We start from the raw sequence: 15,156 nt of genomic DNA, 5'->3' as shown, positions 1-15,156 counted from the left end.
CACCTACAAACATGTCATTCATGCATGGCAACGATACTCCTTTGGAGTAAATTGTTTTTACTTACCTAAAACCTGCAACTATGCAAACCGCAGGTCAACCACCGCCAAACCGCAAGGAGCCACAGCAAAGAAAGCAAAAGCTTTGAACTAGAACAAAAAGAAGGAAAAAAATTATCACAAATGCAAATACTTCGTCAGTTGACAAACATCCCACCATCAAGCATTTAGAAATTGGTGCCTAACTAGATTCTGCCATGGGGCAGATGGGCCTACAAAAAAATAGGCCTATCTGCCCCAAGGAGGGCAGAAAATGCCTTTAGTAGTGTGTCCCCACGGGGAGAGACCCTTGCCCAAGGGGCCACCCCCAAACAAAATAAAACACGCACACACTGTCCCTGGTGCCTAAGTGGCTTCTGCCCCCTTGGGGACAATGGGCCTAAAAAAAAAAAATAGGCCCATCTGCCCCCTAGGGAGGCAGAAATGGCAACAGTTCAATTCCCCCCCCTGGGGGGGGGAGGCGCCCCTTGCCCAAGGGGACGTCCCCCCACATAAATAAACATTTTAAAAAATCCCTGGTGTTCTAGTGGTTTCTGACCCCCTTGGGGGCAGATCAGCCTAAAAATAATAGGCCGATCTGTCCCCAAGGGGGACAGAAATGGCCTTGGTACACGTGCCCCCAAAGGGGGGCGACCCTTGCCCAAGGGGCTGCCCCCCCTCCACTAACACACACACATACTATCCCTGGTGTCTAAGTGGCTTCTGCCCCCCCCCCCCTTGGGGGCAGATAAGCCTAAAAAAAAAAATGGTCCCATCTGCCCCCAAGGGGGTCAGAAATGGCCAACAGTTCAATGCCCCCCTTGGGGGGGAGCCCCTTGCCCAAGGGGGGGACGCCACCCCCACATAAATAAACATATTTTAAAAAATCCCTGGCGTTCGGGGGGCAGATCAGCCTAAAAATAATACATTAATACAATAATACAAGAGTATTAACAGGATGGGGAACTTCAACAGGCTGATGTACTTCAGATTTCAGGTCTTCCAACAGAGTTGGGAGACTGTGGCTCCAGAAGACCGAAGGCCAGAACTCATACAAAAAGACGCCTCCAGGTGACATTGGGTGCTATTTAGAGTTTGGTGGAACGGGTTTCAACTGTAGCCATGAAGAAAACTTGCTTCCTTTATGATTTCAAAGAGAAGTAGTCTTACAAAACCATATGTGCTTTCATATATGGGAGGAAGGACTGCAACAGATGAAGACTACACCATATCTTCAAATGTATATATTTTGCAGGAGAAGAAGAAATATAAAGCTCCTAACACATCAGCAAGAATGTATGTTAACTCAAACACAGAGTCAGAATCTCCACACTCATACAAGTTTCAAAGAAACCCTTCAGCATCATGCTCTGGATCTCAGAGGGGTGAGGGAAGATAGCGGCTTGATCCCGTAGCATAGATCGTCTCCCTTAGGTTGTCCACCTGAGCAGGAAATTACCACAGGGAAAACTGCCTGGCTATGATTTCAATGCCCTGAGTACTTCGCAAAGATTTATTGGCGATTATAATTGATATTAGGCTCAGAGATTTAAATGATATATGCGGCGTCTGATCAGTCTGGGACAGCGTCTTGGCTTGCAGCTCACTGCGGGGTCCTTCTGGTGGAATGCGGTACTGACTGAGGCTGCCTGGAGGCAATATGGCGCTGTTGCATTCCAGTACACTCCAAGGTGGACGCAGGGCCTGCAACTCAGTACGGACTTGCCCCAAATCAGATTGACGGGGAGCTGCTGGCAATGGATTATATGTACAGTGGGCCTCAGAGGAGGAGTCGAGTGCCTGATACTCCAGTTGTTGGGGGCCAGGCTCGGCTGCTAGCCTGCTTCAAGACTGTACCAGGGAATCTCTTACAGCGGGGGAAGAAGTCTTTGTCAAGTGTGCTAATGGCAGCAGCTTCCACCAGGAAAATCACCTCACGCACCCTGCCAGCCATTTCTGATAGTTCTCTGGATTACAACAGTGTTGCAGCTGCAGGTGCCCTGTAGTTCCCGCAAGCCACAGCAGTGCAACATTGTATCAGCTCCATGCTGCCGGTGCCTCGGGATGTTTCAGCTCAGTTAATCCCTACGGAAGTGGCAACAGCAATGGCTTTAGCTTCAGACCCGGTTTGAGATTTAGGTGACTGAACAGTGAGTACTCCAGGTATATCTGGAAGCAGTGTGGGGGAAGGCTGCAAGGCCATGGATTTCACAACACCTGGGGGGGGGGCAGTAGGGGTGAAGGACCCTGCTTTGACTGCTGTTTGTGATGTTAATTCATTGCTCCATGTCTAAGACATTATCACTGTTCCTGAAGTCAATAATGTTCTATCTTCGCTGCTGAGTTTAGTAACTGGCTATACTGACATAGTTGACTCTCCACGCTCTGATTCAATAATGGGTATTAACATAGGGGCTGTGGCTGAGGCTTCTAAAGCACCCTCTAAAAGGCAGCAGTCACTGAGTGGCCTGTTCAATTCTAGAAAGCCAACTGTGGCACCAAAGGGAATTTAACCAGACAAGTGCCTGGCTACACGGGCTAAAAACGTGGTCAGCAGCAGTAACTACAAGGACAGCTCACTATGTGACTTTGTGATGACCATCAGCCAGAAAGGATACACAGCAGGCAACAGGTTTATCTACTACAAAGACATCTAAAGATGATGTTCTATCCTCTAATGCCGCCATTGTTACCAGCTCAAATTTTACTTGTGGTCTGTCCTCTAATGCCACCCCCGAAACCAGCCGTAATTTTTCTGGTGGTGGCCTTTCTCATATCTGTTCCTCTCCCGAGGGCCCAGACGACCTGTTAGCTGGGAATGAAACTCAGGAGCCATCTCTTTGGGCAATTGTGCAGTTACTACAGGTCCAGGGGGTAGAGGCACTGAAGCACTATGAACAAGTCAGAGCAGACAATGCTGCAATCCAGCAGCCATTGTTAGAGGTCACTAGCAAAGTGACGGCTCTTTCAGCAGAAGTGGCAGAGTTATAGTAACAAGTTGCTGGCACAGAGTTGGTGGGGACAACCACAGTAAAAACTATTGCGCTTCATGATCGTCAGTTGACTCTGGTGCAGTCTCAGATTGAGGATTTAGAAAATCGTCAGAGGAGGAACAATTTTGTGGGTTTTGGAATACCAGAAGGAAAGGAGGATAGCAACCCCCACCAGTTCATAGTGCAGCTGTTTTAGAAGGCCTCCCCCATCCTTAAAAATTGGGACATGGACTCACAGATCCAAAGGGCGTATCGTCTTCCTGTCAGTCGCTACAGAGCCAAGACACATTCTAATTCACGCTCTGAGCACCCTCGTCATATTTTAGTGTATGTGAGAAACTATTTGCTGAGGCAGGCAATATATATGAAAGCCATACCAGCTTCCCCTGTGATAGTGGTGGCTATGTTGATCTTTGTTCAGTCAGACCTCAGTAAGGTCACAATGGATAAAGTCTGCGCCAGTTCATTGACCCTTTGAAAGCAATTGGAGCACGTCTTTTTGCAGGAGCCAGCAAGGCTCAGAATAACTCACAGTGGATGGACCCAGATTTCTTTAACGGAGCAACATGCCATGCTGGCACCCAGCAATCGCAAAGGCTCAGTGAAGTGACTAAGAAGCAGATTGTTGGAGTACTCCTCTTCCCACTTGAAACTAGTTTTGATTGAACTTCACTGGTAATCTGTATTCAAGCTTGTGAACCTACGAACGATCAAATGCTGGAAAATACAAGTTATTTACCTGTAACTATAGGTTCGATGGCATCTGTCGCTGTAGATACGCATGTTCTGCAATAGCTCGCCATCTGGTGTTGGGCCGGAGTGTTACAAGTTGTTTTTCTTCGAAGAAGTCTTTCGAGTCACGGGACCGAGTGACTCCTCCTTTTGTCTCCATTGCGCATGGGCGTCGACTCCATCTTCGATTGTTTTTTTTCCGCCATCGGGTTCGGACGTGTTCCTGTCGCTCCGAGTTTCGGAACGGAAAATTAGCTAATTTCGGAAGATTTTCGTCGGTATTGTTGCGTTCGGGATCGGCGTACTTAGATTCCACACCGCATCGAAGATCGAAGAGCTCCGGTGCCCTTCGGGGTAGTTTTTTCGATCCTCCGTCGGGGCCTGGTCGGCCCGACCGCGTGCTGAAGAACGCCGATGGAACGGACCCCGTTCCGTTTCTGCCCCAAATGCCACAATAAATACCCCTACACAGACCAACACTTGGTCTGCAACCTGTGCCTGTCACCTGAGCACAGCGAAGACACCTGCGAGGCCTGTCGTGCGTTCCGGTCCCGAAAAACACTCCGAGACCGTCGAGCCAGAAGACTTCAGATGGCGTCCGCACCGACAGCCCAACGGGAGTTCGAGGAACAGGAAGAGGAAGGTACCTTCTCGATCCAAGACTCAGACTCCGAAGGATTCGACGATACACAAACCGTGAGTAAGACGTCGAAATCCACTCAGAGGAACATTTACAAGGCCCAGGGGACGCCACTGCCACCAGGCCATGGCTCGACCCATAAATTCGGTGACCGACCGTCGGCACCGAAAAAGGCCCAAACAGTGCCGAGATCGTCCGACTCCGGTCGAGACACCGGCACGCAGCCTTCTCGGGACCGAGAAAGTGCTGGAGACAAGCCTCGACACCGAGATGCCGGTGTGGACACGGGTCGACGCCGAGACAGCGGCACCGAAACAGATCGACGCCGAGAGCTTTCGGCCCCGAAAAGGAAAAAAGTCACCTCGGAGCCGAAAAAACACGCAGACAAAGTTTCGATGCCGAAACAAACTGCAAGCGACCCAGCTTCAGGCTCTTATACAGAAGAGCACTCGCTAACCTCCCAAATGCAGAAGCATAGGTTTGAGGAAGAGCTACAAGCAACTGATGTGGACCATACGCAAAAGCGTATCTTCATTCAGCAGGGGACAGGAAAAATAAGCACCCTTCCCCCCATTAGGAGAAAGAGAAGGTTGGAGTTCCAGACGGAACAAACACCACAACCAAAAGTGGTGAAAAGAGTTACACCACCACCCTCTCCTCCGCCCGTGATTAACGTTTCACCAGCACAAACTCCATCACACTCCCCAGCTCACACCACCATGAGCCAGGGTGACCAAGATCAGGACGCATGGGACCTATACAACGCCCCAGTGTCAGATAACAGTCCGGAGGCATACCCTACGAAGCCATCTCCACCAGAAGACAGCACCGCGTACTCTCAAGTGGTGGCTAGAGCAGCACAATTTCACCACGTAAGCCTCCACTCAGAACAGGTCGAGGATGATTTCTTATTCAACACACTCTCCTCCACCCACAGCTCATACCAAAGCCTGCCTATGCTCCCTGGTATGCTCCGGCACGCAAAAGACATCTTTAAGGAGCCGGTCAAAAGTAGGGCAATCACACCAAGGGTGGAAAAATGTATAAGCCGCCTCCTACGGACCCGGTTTTCATCACTACACAGCTGCCACCAGACTCTGTCGTTGTAGGAGCAGCTAGGAAAAGGGCCAACTCTCACACATCTGGAGATGCACCACCCCCAGATAAAGAAAGCCGCAAGTTCGATGCAGCTGGTAAAAGAGTCGCAGCACAAGCTGCAAACCAGTGGCGCATCGCGAACTCCCAGGCACTACTTGCGCGCTATGACAGAGCCCACTGGGACGAGATGCAACATCTCATTGAACATCTGCCCAAGGACTTACAAAATAGGGCAAAACAAGTGGTTGAAGAGGGACAGACCATCTCCAACAACCAGATACGCTCCTCCATGGACGCTGCAGATACAGCTGCACGGACAATTAATACATCTGTAACTATCAGAAGGCATGCATGGCTCCGAACGTCTGGATTTAAACCAGAGATTCAACAAGCAGTTCTCAATATGCCTTTTAATGAAAAAGAACTGTTCGGTCCAGAAGTGGACACAGCGATTGAGAAACTCAAAAAAGATACGGACACTGCCAAAGCCATGGGCGCACTCTACTCCCCGCAGAGCAGAGGCAATTACAGCACATTCCGTAAAACGCCCTTTCGAGGGGGGTTTCGGGGTCAAAGCACACAAGCCAGCACCTCACAAGCCACACCGTCCAGTTACCAGGGACAGTATAGAGGAGGTTTTCGGGGACAATATAGAGGAGGGCAATTCCCTAGAAATAGAGGAAGATTTCAAAGCCCCAAAACCCCTACTACTAAACAGTGACTCACATGTCACTCACCCCCTCCACACAACACCAGTGGGGGGAAGAATAGGTCATTATTACGAAGCATGGGAGAAAATCACTACAGACACTTGGGTTCTAGCAATTATCCAACATGGTTATTGCATAGAATTTCTACAATTCCCTCCAAACATACCACCATAGGACAAAATTTAACAACACACCATTCCAATCTCCTGGAGATAGAAGTGCAGGCACTATTGCAAAAGAATGCAATCGAATTAGTGCCAAACACACAAATAAACACAGAAGTTTACTCACTGTACTTTCTGATACCAAAGAAGGACAAAACACTGAGACCAATCCTAGACCTCAGAGTAGTGAACACTTTCATCAAATCAGACCACTTCCACATGGTCACACTACAAGAAGTATTGCCATTGCTAAAACTACACGTCTACATGGCAACTTTAGACCTCAAGGATGCTTATTTCCATATACCAATACACCCATCGCACAGGAAATACCTAAGGTTTGTATTCAAAGGAATACATTACCAATTCAAGGTACTGCCTTTCGGATTAACAACCGCACCAAGAGTCTTTACCAAATGTCTAGCGGTAGTCGCTGCACACATAAGAAGGCAGCAAATACATGTGTTCCCATATTTGGACGACTGGCTAATCAAGGCCCATTCGTTCATACAGTGCTCAAATCACACAAATCAGATCATACAAACCCTCTTCAAACTCGGGTTCACCGTCAACTTTACAAAATCCAACATTCTGCCGCGCAAGGTACAACAATACCTAGGAGCCATAATAGACACATCAAAGGGAGTAGCCACTCCAAGTCCACAAAGAATTCTAAATTTCAACACCATCATACAACGCATGTATCCAACACAAAAGATACAGGCAAAGATGGTATTACAACTCCTAGGCATGATGTCTTCATGCATAGCCATTGTCCCAAACGCAAGACTGCACATGAGGCCCTTACAACAATGCCTAGCATCACAGTGGTCTCAAGCACAGGGTCACCTTCTAGATCTGGTGTTAATAGACCGCCAAACTTACCTCTTGCTTCTGTGGTGGAACAACATAAATTTAAACAAGGGGCGGCCTTTCCAAGACCCAGTGCCACAATACGTAATAACAACAGATGCTTCCATGACAGGGTGGGGAGCACACCTCGATCAACACAGCATACAAGGACAATGGAACGTACATCAAACAAAACTGCATATCAATCACCTAGAACTTCTAGCAGTTTTTCAAGCACTAAAAGCCTTCCAACCAATAATAGTTCACAAATACATTCTCGTCAAAACAGACAACATGACAACAATGTATTATCTAAACAAGCAGGGGGCGACGCACTCCACGCAGTTAAGCCTGCTAGCACAAAAAATTTGGCATTGGGCAATTCACAACCAAATTCGCCTAATAGCACAGTTTATACCAGGGATCCAAAATCAACTCGCAGACAATCTCTCTCGAGATCATCAACAGGTCCACGAATGGGAAATTCACCCCCAAATTCTGAACACTTATTTCAAACTCTGGGGAACACCTCAGATAGACTTGTTTGCGACAAGGGAGAACGCAAAATGCCAAAACTTCGCATCCAGATACCCACACAAACAATCCCAAGGCAATGCCCTATGGATGAACTGGTCAGGGATATTTGCTTACGCTTTTCCTCCTCTCCCTCTCCTTCCTTACCTGGTAAACAAACTCAGTCAAAGCAAACTCAAACTCATATTGATAGCACCAACTTGGGCAAGGCAACCCTGGTACACAACGCTGCTAGACCTATCAGTGGTACCCTGCATCAAATTGCCCAACAGGCCAGATCTGTTGACACAGCACAACCAAAAGATCAGACACCCAGATCCAGCATCGCTGAATCTAGCAATCTGGCTCCTGAAGTCCTAGAATTCGGGCACTTACAACTTACCCAAGAATGTATGGAAGTCATAAAACAAGCCAGAAGGCCATCCACCAGGCACTGTTATGCAAGTAATTGGAAGAGGTTTGTTTGCTACTGCCATATCAATCAAATACAACCATTACACACAACTCCAGAACATGTAGTGGGTTACTTGCTTCACTTACAAAAATCTAACCTAGCTTTCTCTTCCATTAAAATACACCTTGCAGCAATATCTGCATACCTGCAGACTACCTATTCAACTTCCCTATATAAGATACCAGTCATTAAAGCATTCATGGAGGGCCTTAGGAGAATTATACCACCAAGAACACTACCTGTTCCTTCATGGAACCTAAATGTTGTCCTAACTAGACTTATGGGTCCACCTTTTAAACCCATGCACTCCTGCGACATACAGTTCCTAACCTGGAAGGTGGCATTTCTCATCGCCATTACTTCCCTAAGAAGAGTAAGCGAGATTCAGGCGTTTACAATACAAGAACCTTTTATTCAACTACACAAAAATAAAGTCGTCCTAAGGACCAATCCTAAATTTTTGCCAAAGGTTATTTCACCGTTCCATCTAAATCAAACAGTGGAACTTCCAGTGTTCTTTCCACAGCCAGATACCGTAGCTGAAAGGGCACTACATACATTAGATGTCAAAAGAGCATTGATGTATTACATTGACAGAACAAAAAACATCAGAAAGACTAAACAACTCTTTATTGCATTTCAAAAACCTCATGCAGGAAACCCAATTTCAAAACAAGGTATAGCCAGATGGATAGTTAAATGCATCCAAATCTGCTACCTTAAAGCTAAACGACAGCTGCCCATTACACCAAGGGCACACTCAACCAGAAAGAAAGGTGCTACCATGGCCTTTCTAGGAAACATCCCAATGCAAGAAATATGTAAGGCAGCCACATGGTCTACGCCTCACACATTCACCAAGCACTACTGTGTAGACGTGTTATCCGCACAACAAGCCACAGTAGGTCAAGCTGTATTAAGAACATTATTTCAGACTACTTCCACTCCTACAGGCTGATCCACCGCTTTTGGGGAAATAACTGCTTACTAGTCTATGCAGTACGCATTCGTATCTACAGCGACAGATGCCATCGAACTGAAAATGTCACTTACCCAGTGTACATCTGTTCGTGGCATCAGTCGCAGTAGATTCGCATGTGCCCACCCGCCTCCCCGGGAGCCTGTAGCAGTTTGGAAGTTACCTTCAATTATTTATATATGTGTCATCTCAACCTTAAATAGGTGCATACTTAGTCACTCCATTGCATGGGCACTATTACTACAATTCAACTCCTACCTCACCCTCTGCGGGGAAAAACAATCGAAGATGGAGTCGACGCCCATGCGCAATGGAGACAAAAGGAGGAGTCACTCGGTCCCGTGACTCGAAAGACATCTTCGAAGAAAAACAACTTGTAACACTCCGGCCCAACACCAGATGGCGAGCTATTGCAGAACATGCGAATCTACTGCGACTGATGCCACGAACAGATGTACACTGGGTAAGTGACATTTTCATTCTTCAGCATTGGTATATTTCATAGATTCACATGCAACATATCCTTGTCCCACATTTTAAAGGCTTATTTGTAAGTATTATCGCCTGTAGGAAGTTGGCTCTGTATGTGCTATTTCAAAGTAAGGAATAGCATGCACAGAGTCCAAGGGTTCCCCTTAGAGGTAAATAGTGGTAAAAATAGATAATACTAATGCTCTATTTTGTGGTAGTGTGGTCGAGCAGTAGGCTTATCCAAGGAGTAGTGTTAAGCATTTGTTGTACATACACATAGACAATAAATGAGGTACACACACTCAGAGACAAATCCAGCCAATAGGTTTTGTTATAGAAAAATATCTTTTCTTAGTTTATTTTAAGAACCACAGGTTCAAATTTAACATGTAATATCTTGTTTGAAAGGTATTGCAGGTAAGTACATTAGGAACTTTGAATCATTTCAACTGCATGTATACTTTTCAAGTTATTCACAAATAGCTATTTTAAAAGTGGACACTTAGTGCAATTTTCACAGTTCCTGGGGGAGGTAAGTTTTTGTTAGTTTTACCAGGTAAGTAAGACACTTACAGGGTTCAGTTCTTGGTCCAAGGTAGCCCACCGTGGGGGGTTCAGAGCAACCCCAAAGTTACCACACCAGCAGCTCAGGGCCGGTCAGGTGCAGAGTTCAAAGTGGTGCCCAAAACGCATAGGCTTCAATGGAGAGAAGGGGGTGCCCCGGTTCCAGTCTGCCAGCAGGTAAGTACCCGCGTCTTCGGAGGGCAGACCAGGGGGGTTTTGTAGGGCACCGGGGGGGACACAAGCCCACACAGAAATGTCACCCTCAGCGGCGCAGGGGCGGCCGGGTGCAGTGTTAGAACGAGCGTCGGGTTCGCAATGGAAGTCAATGAGAGATCAAGGGATCTCTTCAGCGCTGCAGGCAGGCAAGGGGGGACTTCCTCGGGGAAACCTCCACTTGGGCAAGGGAGAGGGACTCCTGGGGGTCACTTCTGCAGTGAAAGTCCGGTCCTTCAGGTCCTGGGGGCTGCGGGTGCAGGGTCTTTTCCAGGCGTCGGGACTTAGGTTTCAGAGAGTCGCGGTCAGGGGAAGCCTCGGGATTCCCTCTGCAGGCGGCGCTGTGGGGGCTCAGGGGGGACAGGTTTTGGTACTCACAGTCGTAGAGTAGTCCGGGGGTCCTCCCTGAGGTGTTGGGTCTCCACCAGCCGAGTCGGGGTCGCCGGGTGCAGTGTTGCAAGTCTCACGCTTCTTGCGGGGAGATTGCAGGGTTCTTTAAAGCTGCTCCTTTGGATAAAGTTGCAGTCTTTTTGGAGCAGGTCCGCTGTCCTCGGGAGTTTCTTGTCGTCGTCGAAGCAGGGCAGTCCTCAGAGGATTCAGAGGTCGCTGGTCCCTTTGGAAGGCGTCGCTGGAGCAGAGTTCTTTGGAAGGCAGGAGACAGGCCGGTGAGTTTCTGGAGCCAAGGCAGTTGTTGTCTTCTGGTCTTCCTCTGCAGGGGTTTTCAGCTAGGCAGTCCTTCTTCTTGTTGTTGCAGGAATCTAAATTCTTAGGTTCAGGGAAGCCCTTAAATACTAAATTTAAGGGCGTGTTTAGGTCTGGGGGGTTAGTAGCCAATGGCTACTAGCCCTGAGGGTGGGTACACCCTCTTTGTGCCTCCTCCCAAGGGGAGGGGGTCACATTCCTATCCCTATTGGGGGAATCCTCCTTCTTCAAGATGGAGGATTTCTAAAAGTCAGAGGCACCTCAGCTCAGGACACCTTAGGGGCTGTCCTGACTGGCCAGTGACTCCTCCTTGTTTTTCTCATTATCTCTCCTGGACTTGCCGCCAAAAGTGGGGGCTGGGTCCAGGAGGTGGGCATCTCCACTAGCTGGAGTGCCCTGGGGCATTGTAACACGAAGCTTAAGCCTTTGAAGCTCACTGCTAGGTGTTACAGTTCCTGCAGGGGGGAGGTGTGAAGCACCTCCACCCAGAGCAGGCTTTGTTTCTGTCCTCAGAGAGCACAAAGGCTCTCACTGCATGAGGTCAGACACTCGTCTCTCAGCAGCAGGCTGGCACAGACCAGTCAGTCCTGCACTGATCAATTGGGTAAAATACAGGGGGTATCTCTAAGATGCCCTCTGTGTGCATTTTTTAATAAATCCAACACTGGCATCAGTGTGGGTTTATTATTCTGAGAAGTTTGATACTAAACTTCCCAGTATTCAGTGTAGCCATTATGGAGCTGTGGAGTTCGTTTTTGACAGACTCCCAGCCCATATACTCTTATGGCTACCCTGCACTTACAATGTCTAAGGTTTTGCTTAGACACTGTAGGGGCATAGTGCTCATGCACATATGCCCTCACCTGTGGTATAGTGCACCCTGCCTTAGGGCTGTAAGGCCTACTAGAGGGGTGACTTACCTATGCCACAGGCAGTGGGAGGTTGGCATGGCACCCTGAGGGGAGTGCCATGTCGACTTAGTCATTTTCTCCCCATCAGCACACACAAGCTGGCAAGCAGTGTGTCTGTGCTGAGTGAGGGGTCCCTAGGGTGGCATAAGACATGCTGCAGCCCTTAGAGACCTTCCCTGGCATCAGGGCCCTTGGTACCAGGGGTACCAGTTACAAGGGACTTACCTACGTGCCAGGGTTGTGCCAATTGTGGAAACAATGGTACATTTTAGGTGAAAGAACACTGGTGCTGGGGCCTGGTTAGCAGGGTCCCAGCACACTTCTCAGTCAAGTCAGCATCAGTATCAGGCAAAAAGTGGGGGGTAACTGCAACAGGGAGCCATTTCTTTACATCGCATGACTAACTTAGGAAATCTGGCAGTTGGAGCCAAAGAGGAGCAGAGGTCTTTGTCACTCCATTTCATTGGCTAAAGTTTGGGTCACATAATGAGATAGACTGTAGTCCATGGCAGTATTTGTTTTGTTAGTTAAGACAGTAGAAAAATGAATGATTTTTACATCATTTTACCGGGGGGCGTTGTCTTGCCTAACAGCGGGCAATATTCAAGCATGTGCAGGCCTCAAAAAATCTATTTGCCCACTCGCTATGGCGTGTCATGTTTTTAACTCTCTTTAGGACCAACTTGCCCCTTCTGGCGAGTTGACAAAGAACAGGTGTTCTATTCAGTCAGAAAGTGAAGGAGCAATAAAGACGCCATTAAAACTTGTTCTTAATTTGTCAAATTTGCTCTGTGTTCAGAGACAGAGGTCAAAAGTCAGCTTGTCTTCTTAGTTATTTTTGCTTCTGACTGCAGAGTTCCAGCATTTTGTAAGGTGAACTGTCTGACCTGCTGTACAAAATGTGTGAAATGAAAGGCAGTAGGGTGTCAGGTGTTTCCTAACACGCATTTAAATAACTAAGTCAACTGTACAAACATTTCAAAATATTTCAGCATTTATTTTAGCCCATTTTTGTACTTCTGTGCGATGAAAAAATATTTTAATAGGATGAAAAATATCAGAACACTTTACTTGGTAATGTGTAAATTATGTGTTTTCTGAAACCCAGTTTTCACACTTTATTGTTAATACACTACGATGTTTTATCAATAAAGCTGCAAGTTGGTAGGAAGGTTTTTGGACATTTCTTGGAAATTTGCTGTCTGTGAATGACAGTGCGCTACCATATCATTCTTTAGTAATATATTTATTTAAAGTGATCGTTTAGACAAAAACAGAGAAGCACTCTTACCCTTATGGCAATGCTATTAGTAAACTAAGAGGCAGGTCATAGATAATGTGTACCCTATATGTGGGCTAGATTCTTATTATACATGGAGCAAACAGTTTATTTACTCAAACAAGAGTTTTTTATACAGCAGAAATGCTGAACTCACATACTTGAAAGTGCACCTGTGTGGAAATGAAGAAAATGGCAACTCTGTAAAATTAAATATTTGCCTTGGATCACACAATTTGAGACCAGTTTACGGTCAAGTACATTACAGTTAGGTCGAGTGGATTATTCAAGTTACTCGACCTACAGGTCTAGTAACATTTTTATGATTTTTTTAAGCCTGATTTGAATCTATGAAAGTGCCAATGCTATGGAACTATAGTTACAGGTAATTTGTTTCTTGCAATATAGTGGATGATGTAAGACAAGCATCTTTGTTGAATATTACACTTACTTATAGGGTCCCTTATATGTAGGTAATTGTTCAGATAATTATTTCAATGTGCGTGGCTTTCTATGAAGCACACAGTAGTGGTGAAATCGTTTAAATGATATGTGACTTTCTAGCATCATAATGCAAAGTATCCTGATTAATTCCATTGTTATCCTCTGCTGCTTCGGATAATATTAAGCTGCCACTTGGAGGAATGTAAATAACATACTCCTTGTCCATTCCAAACTAATTTGATTTCTATTCCAACACATTTAAATGTGTACATGTGTGAATACTAATTAGCTTCTTAGACATAAGGGAATTGGTGAGGAGTTATGGGCTTCTATGACATGTGACTGTGCGTGGAACACAGATTAGACAGCTATGGAAGCAGCTTCCAAAGCTACCATTGTGTGCTTCTTTAACACAACATTGTGACACCATATGAACTCAGAGGAAAGAAGTCACAATAAAGGTAACTGTCCAGCATGAATATCCCCTTACACTCCTGTGTGACTCATTCACCCACTTGTTTTTGGAGTTAGAAGTAGTGCATGCATTTTGAAATAACTTTCCTCAGAGAGGAGCATTCCTAAAATGCCTTCATTTCACTAGAGCTCCGATTGTGAAGTATAGTGAAATCGGAGGATACCTCAGGACATATTGAGTATTTTTAGGTTCTGGCTTGACAGTGCAGCTGTTGCCGGACAATTATATCAAAATCACTAGGAGAGTGGTTTTGGCTCCACCCACATGCTGGAATCCAGGAGTTCAAGTTTTGATTGGGCAGAAGTTGTGTGCTTCCCTAAAGAAATGCTTGCACAGCTGTGATCATTTTGTTTGTTTGTGCAACTGCCTGAGCTTGGACTTTCAGGGGCACACATGACAATGTAATGCTATTAAAGTGTCGTAGTTAACTAGATAATGTATGTTTTTTCTTCTGGCATCCACACAATGAGAGGAGGGCAGTCATGGGCCTGTATGGGATTTTAGATCGGCTTGACAGTGCAACAGTTGCTAGCCCTTTAACCTACACCATTCTGCGGTTCTTGCCATTCCTTTAAAGCCAGACCTATTTATTGGAATAGTCAATGCTTGCTTGAAAATTGTTCCGAGATGATCCAAACAGTACTGGAGAATACCAAGTTTGTTTAATTGGTAAAGTTGCTCACTGTAGAGAACCACTGCTAAAAGCCAGAAACGTATGCAGCATGAAATGCTCCCTAAATTATTTTGCTTACAATAAAATAATTACTTCTGAATAACTGATGTTGATTGTGAGTAACTACTTATCGTATAAATCATGTCAGGGCTGAAGAGATAAAATGGAACTAACCTAATATTCTTCTCATTTCATCCCTTCCTCTTTATTTCTTTGTTGTCGTCACCTCAAC

The 15,156-nt window shown here is 46.3% G+C and overlaps 1 protein-coding gene across 4 annotated transcripts in view; it reads left to right on the top strand.

Moving 5' to 3' along the window:
- Positions 1-15,156, top strand: part of RNF40 (ring finger protein 40) — a 239,402-nt gene that overhangs the window by 222,911 nt on the left and 1,335 nt on the right. The gene's annotated exons all lie outside the window — the stretch shown is intronic.

The sequence above is a fragment of the Pleurodeles waltl genome, chromosome 7, assembly GCF_031143425.1.
Source record: "Pleurodeles waltl isolate 20211129_DDA chromosome 7, aPleWal1.hap1.20221129, whole genome shotgun sequence".
Taxonomy (NCBI): Eukaryota; Metazoa; Chordata; class Amphibia; order Caudata; family Salamandridae; genus Pleurodeles; species Pleurodeles waltl.
Note: the sequence above shows the minus strand (reverse complement) of the source record. Positions and strands in the feature narration are given on the sequence as shown.